We start from the raw sequence: 10436 nt of genomic DNA, 5'->3' as shown, positions 1-10436 counted from the left end.
GATATAACAAACTTCAGTAACTCTTCACTATTTGCCAACAACACTTCACTGTTTTCACAAGTACCAAAAATATACAAACTATACTGACACTGCACTACACTCAAACTGAACTGAAAACCGACTGAACTCGGACTAGACTCTTTCCCATCCTTATATAAGCTTCCACTGTTCTAGAATTATCTACATTGTACGAGAACAACAGTTGCCAACTTGGGGATTTCCAAAACATGCCAGAGCTCTCTTACATTACGTAAGACTGTAAATTATTTTGCATACAAACTTAAATTGAATTACATAAGTTAACAAGCAATCAGATAAATAAAACATTATAGAGAAAAATAGCACAAAAATTAATGCATAACTTTAAAAACTATGCTCACAAACAGCACGCAAAGTAGCAACTCTGACGTATATCGGAACTAGCTACCTAAACATCAAGAATCAGCAAGAAGCTTCGAGACTACCTAACTACCAAATCCCGTTTCTTAACAATATTTTTACAGGCTACGGCAAACAACCGTTGAAAAAACGTCCATATTTTAGTTTTAAGTGTGAAGCGGCTGGGAAGGAGGGGGGAGGGAGGGAAGGAGCATTTCACAGCCACTTATCACAAAGAAATTCCCGTAGGTTTTATGGAACTAACAAAACCAGTCCGTCCTGGATAAATACAATGCAACTCTAGTAAATTATAAAACTAGACCTGTGTTCATTGCATTTGCTGGAGCCACCAAAAAGCACAAGTAAACTACTTAGAAATACTTATTTTACACAGCAGTATTTCCTTAAGTATCTAGGCTTAACCCTCTTCGATGCAGCCAGATACACTTCTGATGCACCTTAGTTAATATATACCAATAAACTATAGTTTTTAAGTAATACATGATTTTTCTTATTAAATTACTGGGAACACAACAAATGATGATTCCAAGTGGGGGAAAAAAAAATGGCTTGAAAAGGGCCTTTTCTATGGTATGAATGTTTTTGTTTTTTTTCCTTGGGGGAAGCAGCCTAGGTATATAGATAGATAGTAAAGCGTTAAACAAAAAGAAAACACGCGATGATGAGTGGAAAATCTTGGACCAAGATCTAAAGGGACTTTATTCAACCCAAGCCTAACGGCAACGATAAACCTTCCAGACGTACATTTGACAAGAGTCCCATCTGTCCACTTGGTTGCGGGATATGGCTAACGTGGTAACAACGCGTGTGTGTGTGTGTGTTCGTGTGTGCTGTACGATACAGTTTCCTAGATTAATTAGAAGTATTTAATCATGATGTATGTATGTGTTTTATTACCTATTATGATATATTATTTTCTATTTTTATGTATTTTATTATGTATTTTATCGTCTGTGTCTTATTCGCTGGTTTTGCATTGTGGCTCCTCATATCCAATGAAATGATTGTTTACACACACACACACACACACACACCTCGCGGCTTTCGTAGCAGCTTGCTGCCAGGCATTTACTTGTACATTTGTTAGGGGATGGAAAGGACATGCAGATGGACTCGTAGTCTTACTTCCGACTGTGTTGAAGAACCAGACTAAGATTACTTGGGAGAGGCTACTGGTGATGATTACGATGATGATGATGATAGTGACCTTGCCCTGGTGAGAGTTGCTGAGGCCGACGATGAAGAAGAGGAGCAGCATGATGACAATTCATGAAGAAGAACGGGTACCAGTGAGACACATGAAGCTATTTGTCTACATACCTTGGCTGCTTCCACCAATAATAGGGAGGTAGCTGAGACAGGACGACACACTCCCAATTTACTCATCCACACATACACATTCATTCGTATCTTAGCCCTAAGGGAAAAAGGGACAGATCCTCACTGCACCATACCGCACGAGGGTCAGTTGCACAGTGCAATCAGCAACATCCACAGCAGGGCCGACAACAGAGCTGGTTTACCCCTGCCACATCATAATGAACCCATCCCCATACCTGCACCTGACCTGATCAGCTGATCAGACCAAATGCAAGGAGAATACCACCTCAGGGCTGTATCATCATCTATTCATTCACAATCTCTCTCCAATCATTCCTATCACATGCAGCCACTCGTCCTTGCTCAATAGACTTCCCTCTCACATCCAACGCTCTCTTCACACTGTCCATCCATCATATTCGTAGTCTTCCTCTCAGCCTTACACTTTTCACATCCCATCCAGTTATCTTTTTCACCAGTCACCCAACATCCATTCTCTCCATATGCCCAAACCATCGCAACACCCTCTGCTCAACTCAGTCAGCCATCTCCTGCACAATTCCAGTTCGCCTTCGCACTTCATCATTTCTCAATCGATCTTTACGCGTCACTCCACTCATACTCTTCAGACACCTCATATCCATGACATTCAAACTTTTCCTTTCTGCTACGCCCATATTCTACTTTTCAGCCCCATATAACGCAGTTAATATCATAACACCATCATACAGCCTTCTCTTTACATCCATTCTAAACAGACGACATCAAAATACTTTTTTCATTCCTCCCAGCACCTTTCCTACTTAATTCATTCTGAACTTCACTTCTGCATGTATTCCTCCATCTACAGCAACATGTGACCATAACTACTTAAAACACTCTATCTCCTCAAGCAACTCACCATTAAAAACTATATTCATCCTCCAACCATCTACCAACCTCGTACATTTCATCACTTTACTCTTATTCTCATTTACTCTCAATTTCCTCCTTTCACACACCCTTCCAAACTCCCCTACCAACCGTCTCAATCTCTCTTCTGATTCAGCCACCAGTGCAGTATCATCCGCAAACAGCAGCTGGTTCAGATTCCACTCTGTGCCATCAGCATTCACCAGACTCAAACCTCCACCTAAAACTCTTGCATTCACATGATGCCATTGGTAAAAAATAGATCAATCTGTTCTTTGGACAGCTGCTTGAACAAACATTATAATGACGAATTTGTTCTGCCGCAAGGGCTCATGGAATATAATTGCATTTTAGAGAAAACTCACAGAGAATCAGATGTCTGTAGGTCAATAACATGGGCCAATCTTATCAAAGGTAGACCTGTTGAGAATGTATTGCTTAGTGAAGATGTTTGTTAGGAGAGGCAAGGTCAGCTAATACAGAAATAATGGCAAGAGAGTTGTTTATAACACCTACTATGAAAGATGATAGTGTAACCCATTCTAATAAAGAAGATGCAAAGTATAATTACCCAGATTTCTAATACAAACAATGCTAAAATACCAACACACATCAAGGTGGCATTCCATAGAATTAAAAACATTTTTCTGGTCTGCCTGATGCAAGAGGCTTGTTGAGACAAAACAAATACTGTTATACACGTCTCTTCATGGAAGAGTTTGGTAACCCAATATCTGGAGCTGTAATATCAGTAAAACTGTTTCTTACATGCCAACATATCTTTCGACACCATTGATACCAGACGCTGGAAATCGGTGCATGATCGGTTTGCAGCAATCAGGGAGCTTTTCGAACGGTTCAGTAATTGTTGTTGCTCATGTTAGAGCCAGGTGACTTTTTGACCACTGATGAAACGTTACATGGGAGTAGAACACTAATAGGGTTCAGACAGTACAGTAAAAGCAAACCCGTATGTTATGGCCTCCAGTATAAATCTATTAATGCTGTTTGGTATCCATTTATCTTTGGGACAATTGTATATTCAGGCAAACCTTCAGGACAACCAGGACCACACTACATACACTGTACAGTCCCAACAGTCAAAGCTCTAGTAAAGAGGGAAAGAGTGGCCCGTGATGACTTAAGAAAAAATTAGTCGTAATAAACAGAAAATCCCATACAGTCTGTCATGTGATAAAGTGAACAAATATTACAGCACTGTTAAGAAATATTTGTCGATAATTTGGCTGATAAAAATACCATTTGAATAATTTATTGATGAACAAATATGTCATGGAATTTTTCTTTAACAAGATTCAGAAGCCAATGCCACGCAAGGGTTAGGTGTACCGAACTTCTCCGAACGTTGAATAGGCTGCGTCTTTACCATTTCAAATATTTATCATACCGGTATGATTTTCATTCAACAAGTTTCCAATTTTATATTGCAAATATATAATTTGCATGCAGTTTAAAGTAATAATGTACACTACAATGTGTAAATATGATTTACTAATCTGATGAATATCCGGAAGCAGTACGTCTTGTTTTGATTAATTCGGACGAAGTAGAAAACGTAAATACGCTGGTGTAGTCTCCCACGGAGTTCATGCGTGCTTAACGGGTATTATTGTTGTTTCTACAGTTATTTAAGGTCAATGATTATTCTAGCTTATAGTAAATGTGAATAAATGTTGCTGGAGTGTAGTAACCAGCTGAAATTGATATTAAGGGGTGTTGAAAGTCTCACAAAATTACATGTGATAAATTAGTGCACTTTTCATAACAAAACAGCTGTCCTAACATAACCCAGTCTTGCCTAACCTAAATTATACTTATCTAACTCAGTATTTTTAAAGTAGCCTACAGTATGTTCGTGTTGTTTTCATGAAATTTATTTTTTCTCCTCGAGTCTCAGTGTTAGCATTTATTTCGTATATTACGTAACTAACCTAACTTTAATGAACGTAACCTAACTTAACCAAACCTACATACAAACCTGTATAACAATCTAACGGTCCTAACCTAACTTAGCATGCACTGTCCAATTTCACCACCTAATGTACTCCAACCTAATCGAACCAAATCTTACCTAACCCAAGCATATCACGCTTAGCCTACGCTGATTTCGATAAGGTTAAGTAGGCTTGGCCCTCAGACGATCAACAGAACAGAAGTGTGGCCACTGGGAAGGACTGAATTTGACACCTTTGCTCTAGTAAGTCAATTACAAGCCTCTGTCGACCATAGAGGTAGGATTAGTAGCCTGGATAGATGGTATATCAGAATAGAGTTATTTGAATGGTTTCAAACACAAGGTATCACTGCCTTTGGTACTATAAGTTCTACCAGGAAAAGCATACAATCAGAAATTAAGGCAGTCACTGAAAGGGAGGATAGGTCACATCAAGTATACTGGAATAAACAAGGGGAAGACTTGACACTGCACTCCTATGTAGCTCCCACCAAAAGCAAAGGTAAGAAAAATGTGTTACTTCTGAGATCTGTCTCCCCTGCATTAGGCATTACCATGGATGGATGATAATTTGGAAAAGGAAAAAAAAAAAAAAAAACTATTTCAATTGTATTGTTTCACTAAAGGAGTCACTGACATTATGGATAAAAGGATCAGTATTCATACAGTACACAGTAAATCTCGAAGATGGACAATGAACGCTCTTGGCTATATCTCGACACTGCCAGAGTGAAGTCACAGATAATTTATTCGTTACATTATAATCGGGACCCAACAAAATTTGCTTCAATCACACATAGGTGGCAGTTAATGAAGCACTGTGTAATCCTCAAATTGAAAGAAGGTAAGTTCAGGCTTATGGTTTTACTAGGAATACGATAGCAATGAAGAATTTGATGCTAGGACAGGGAGAGGCAGAGGAGGCCGTCTCAGAAGTAACACATGAGAATAGGTCAAGGAAAACGGCGCAAATGTCATTCATGTCTAGAGTCAATCTGTGGGCCAGGATACACTCAAAATTGCCCTAAAGTAAAACTGTGCTCGAAACAATGTCAAGTATTTCACAAGCACACATGTGATAATCATTTAAATAAAGTATATATGTGTGTATAGGTGGGGACGCCCATCATCCACCCACTGAGTGTAGTGGTAATCTGTTTTTAGGGTAGCTGTACATTGATTGGCAAGCCAAACGATTTCCTATAAACCAAGAAAGCATTAAACGCTGGTTGGTAACCTTATAACCAACCGCCACGTGTTCCCTACGTGACAGCAAGTGGGTTGGCGGAGGGTTAGTGCCCCTCCCCGAAAACAACTGACTAAAAATACGAACAAGAAGCCTCGGACCAGGACTGACCAAATAATGACGACTAAGGAACGAACAAAGGACGTTATACGGATGGCAAAGTGGAATGTAATGGGTGCAAAGGATGAGGTGAAAAAGAGAGAGAATGTCCAGGTGCTTGAGGGTGCGAAAGTGGATGTATGTGTATTAACTGAAACTAAATGAGGGTAGAGAGTGTGAGAGAATGGGAGTATGGATGGGGTATATGTGTGGGAGTAGGTGAGAATGAGAGGGCAAAAGAAGGAGCGTGTATTGTTGTGAGTAACAGATGGAAGGAGAATATAAGAGAGTATGGAGCAGTTGGCTCAAGGATTGTGTGGGTAAGACTGAAAGTTGGACCACAAATGTGGGCGATTGTGTGAATGTATGCACCAACGCAAGATCGTGCAAGCAGAGTGAGAGAAGAGTTCGGGACACGTGGAAATGTGTGTGGAAAAGTTTGAAAGGAATGAGAAGGTGTTTTTGATTGGTGATATGAACGGTAAAGTAGGGAATGTGAAGGTGGATGGAGTAGTTAGTGAGTGGGGTGTGCCTGCTGAGATAGATGAGAATGGCAGTGATTTAGTGGACATTTGTTCTGGGAAGGGGTTGGTGATAGCCAATACCCTTTCAGGCACAAAGTGATCCAAGGTATACATGGCAAGTGATGAGAAGGGTGGGTGGTGAACTGAACGAAAGGAAGGCAGTGATTGATTACATGTGTGTGGATGAAAGGATGCCAAGGTGTGTAATGGATGCAAGAGCATATAGAGGTTGGGGGAGTGGACTTTCTGACCACCACTTGGTGGTGGTTAGAATCAAGGTCCAAGTAAAATGGAGAAATAGAAGAAGGGAAAGACGGGAGGAAGGAGTAGATGTAAGGAGAGTGGAAAGATTGCAAGAGGATGAGAAAAAGGCTGAATATAAGATAGAAGTGGAGGAATGAATGGGTAAATATGGACTGGAGCAAAAGCGGAACATGGAAGATGTGTGCAAGATATTCAAAGAAGAAATATGTGCAGCATGTGAGATGGTGTGTGAGGTGAAGAGAAGACGAGAGTGGGTGCAAGGAACAGCACGGTGGAATGAAGAGGTGAGACAGGCTGTGGCACAAAAGAAGAAAACATATAATGAATGGATGAGAAATAGGGGCGTAGAAGTTGAGAGGCGGAAGAGAGAGTTATATTTTGAAAGGAAGAGAGAAGTGAAAAGATTAGTATGACAGTAAGAATAGAGTGAATGAGGAGTTTGGAAGGAATTTGAATGTAAAATTGAGGGACTGTAACAAGAAGAGGTAAAGTGAGTTACAACAGGGTGGCAATGAAGTTAGTAGGGGAGTGAAAGATAAAAATGGTTGATTACTAGAGGAGAATGGAGAAAAAGTGAGCAGATGGAGAGAACACTAAGGAACTGTTGAACACAGAGAATGAAAGTAATGCAAGAATAAGTGGCTGGGGAATGGCTGGGAAAAGGAAGGAGGTGAGAAGAGAGGAAGAAATCAGTAGGACGGAAGTTATGGAAGCAATGGAGAAAGTCATAATGGGGAAACCCCAAGAATTGATGGAGTGTGTGGTAATTTTTTTCTTTTTATGCAAGGAAGAAGGAACCAAAGGCCATGAGCCCGCAGTAACAGTTCCCTCCAAGAGAAAAACAAAATACAATAGAGAGCCAAATTCAAGATCCGATCATTTTGAGATGCCTGGACACACTGCATTTGAAAGACTGGAGATCATAGGCAGCAGGAAATACAGACAGAGGGAGACAGTTCCAGAGCTGACCTGTTGCATAAATGAAGGACTGGGAGTAACGGTTAACTCTTGCATTAGAGAGTTGGACAGAAAAGGGATGAGAGTTTGCTGACAGACGGGTGCTACGCGCCCATCGTAGAGGTGGAGGAATACAAGCAGACAGTTCAGAGGTGTAGTGACCATTAAAGTAGCGATAGAAAAGAGATAAAGATGCAACAGTGCAGAGAAGAGACAGAGGATGAAGGGAGTCAGTAAGAGGAGGAGAGTTAATGAGACGAAAAGCCTTTGACTCCACCCTATTGAGAAGAGCTGTATGTGGGGAGCCTCCCCACACATGAGAGTTGTACTCCACACAGGGGCGGATAAAACCCCTGTATAGAGTCAACAATTGTGCAGGGGTAAAGAAAGAGCAGAGTCGGCTTAGCACACCCAATCTCTTGGAAGCAGATTTTACAAGAGATGTAATATGATCTTTCCAAGATAAGTCCCGAGTAAATGAAACCCCAAGCATGTTCAAGGATGATGCAGGATTAAGCTGAGTATTATTAAACATTAGTGGGTATACCTGTGGAAGATTTTGCCGGATTGATAGGTGTAAGAAATGAGTTTTAGATGCATTAAAAACAACCATATTATTTTTACCCCAGTCAGAGATACGAGCTAAGTCAGACATTAGGTGTGCCATAGCCTCATCCCTTGTTTGCTCAAGTAATTGTTGAGATGGGCGTTGCGGGAACCAAATGGAAAGGTGAAGGGTGGATTCTTCAGCGTATGAGTGGATAGGGTTAGATGTACAGCTTAGAAGATCCATCCATCCATCCATTGCCAGACGCCATGTATCCCAAACGGGGTGGCCAAGGGCTTAGAGTTAATTGTTTTACAGGGAGGGGCACTAATCCTCCACCAACCCCACTTGACACGTAGGAAGAACGTTATGCCAACAGCATCTGGTGTTCCCAGGTGGTCACCCATCCAAGTACTAACCAGACCCAACGTTGCTTAACTTCGCTGATCGGATGGGAAGCGGTGCACTCAACGTGAATAAAAGGAAGAGAGTTGGTGATAGGACAGAGCCCTGAGGAACACCATTGTTGATAGATCTAGGAGAAGAACAATGGCCGTCTACAACAGTGGCTATAGAACGACCAGAAAGGAAGCTAGCGATGAAGGCACAGATGGAAGGATAGAAACCGTAGGAGGGCAGTTTGGAAATTAAAGATTTATGCCAGACTCGATCGAAAGCCTTTGAGATGTCAAGTGCAATGGCAAAGCTTTCGCCAAAGTCCCGAAAGGAGGATGACCAGGAGTCTGAAAGGTAGGTAAGAAGATCGCCAGTGGAGCATCCCTGACGGAACCCGTACTGACGATCGGAAAGAAGGTTGTGATTGGAAACATGCCTAAAAATTTTTCTATTGAGAATTGACTCGAAAACTTTTGAAATACAGGACGTTAAAGCAATTGGACGATAGTTGGAGGGTTGGGAGTGGTCACCCTTCTTTGGGACTGGCTGAATGAGAGCAAACTTCCAGCAAGAAGGAAAGGTACAAGTTGACAGACAAAGGTGAAAGAGTTTGCCTAGGCAGGGTGTAAGCACAGAAGCACAGTTCTTGAGAACAACAGGAGGGACCCCATCAGGCCCATATGCCTTGTTAGTACTGAGGCCAGTGATGGCAGAAAATACATCAGCTGAAGAAATTTTAATGTCAGCCATGAGGAAGTCAGAGGGGAGAAGTGATGGAGGAACAGCACCGGAATCGTCTAAGGTGGAATTGGAGGAGAAAGTCTGTGTGAAGAGATCTGCTTTATCAGTAGAAGAAATAGCTACAGAACCATCAGAGTAGAAAAGAGGAGGGAAGGATGATGAGGTAAAGTTGTTAGAAAGGTTTTTGGCAAGGTGCCAGAAGGAGCGAGAAGAATTCGAGTTGGAGAGTTGAGAGCATTTAGTACGGATGAAATTATTTTTAGCAGAGTGAAGAACAGACTTAGCACGATTCCGGGCAAAAACGTAAAGATGATGTGATTCAGGGGTGGGTTGGCTCCGGTACCTTTTGTAGGCCCTCTCCTTGTTGCAGACAGCATTAGAACAAGCGTGATTAAACCAAGGCTTTCTTGCGTTAGTCAAAGGATATGAAAAAGGAATGTATGCTTCCATGCCCGAGAGAAATAACCTCCGTAATACACAAGGCACACTCAGATGGCTCACGGCCATGGAAACAATAATCATTCCAGGGAAAATAAAAGAAGTACTGCCTGAGGGCCTCCCAGTCCGCGGCTCCAAAATGCAACAGATGACGTTTCCCTGGAGGGTCCACAGGCCGTACCGGAGTGATAGGACAGGTTAAGATGATAAAGTTGTGATCAGAGGAGCCCAACGGAGAGAAAAGATTGACAGAGTAAGCAGAAGGATTAGTTGTGAGGAAGAGGTCAAGTATGTTGGAGCTCTCTCCAAGGCGGTCAGGGATACGTTTAGGGTGCTGTACAAAATGCTCTAGGTCATTAAGGATAGAAAAGATGTAGGCTTGTTCACCAGGTGGATCAGTGATAGGAGAGGAGAGAAAAAGGTGGTGGTGATCATTGAAATCTCCTAGAATGGAGATTTCAGAGAAAGGAGAAATGGATAGAATCTGTTCCATCGTAGAAGTAAGATAGTCGAAGAATTTTTGATAGTCAGTAGAATTAGGGGATAAGTAAACAGCACAGATATATTTAGTCAGAGAATGACAGGAAAGCCGAAGCAAGAGTGTAGAGAATTCAGAAG

The 10436-nt window shown here is 41.5% G+C and overlaps 1 pseudogene; it reads right to left on the bottom strand.

Annotated features, from left to right (window-relative positions):
* Positions 1-8613: 8613 nt before the first annotated feature.
* On the bottom strand, positions 8614-8728 carry LOC145408703 (5S ribosomal RNA; annotated as a pseudogene).
* Positions 8729-10436: the final 1708 nt, after the last annotated feature.

Source organism: Coenobita brevimanus, chromosome 8 (assembly GCF_032717465.1).
Source record: "Coenobita brevimanus isolate Jiangsu-jjx chromosome 8, ASM3271746v2, whole genome shotgun sequence".
In the NCBI taxonomy this organism is placed as follows: domain Eukaryota; kingdom Metazoa; phylum Arthropoda; class Malacostraca; order Decapoda; family Coenobitidae; genus Coenobita; species Coenobita brevimanus.
This window is presented reverse-complemented; position numbering and strand designations above follow the sequence as displayed.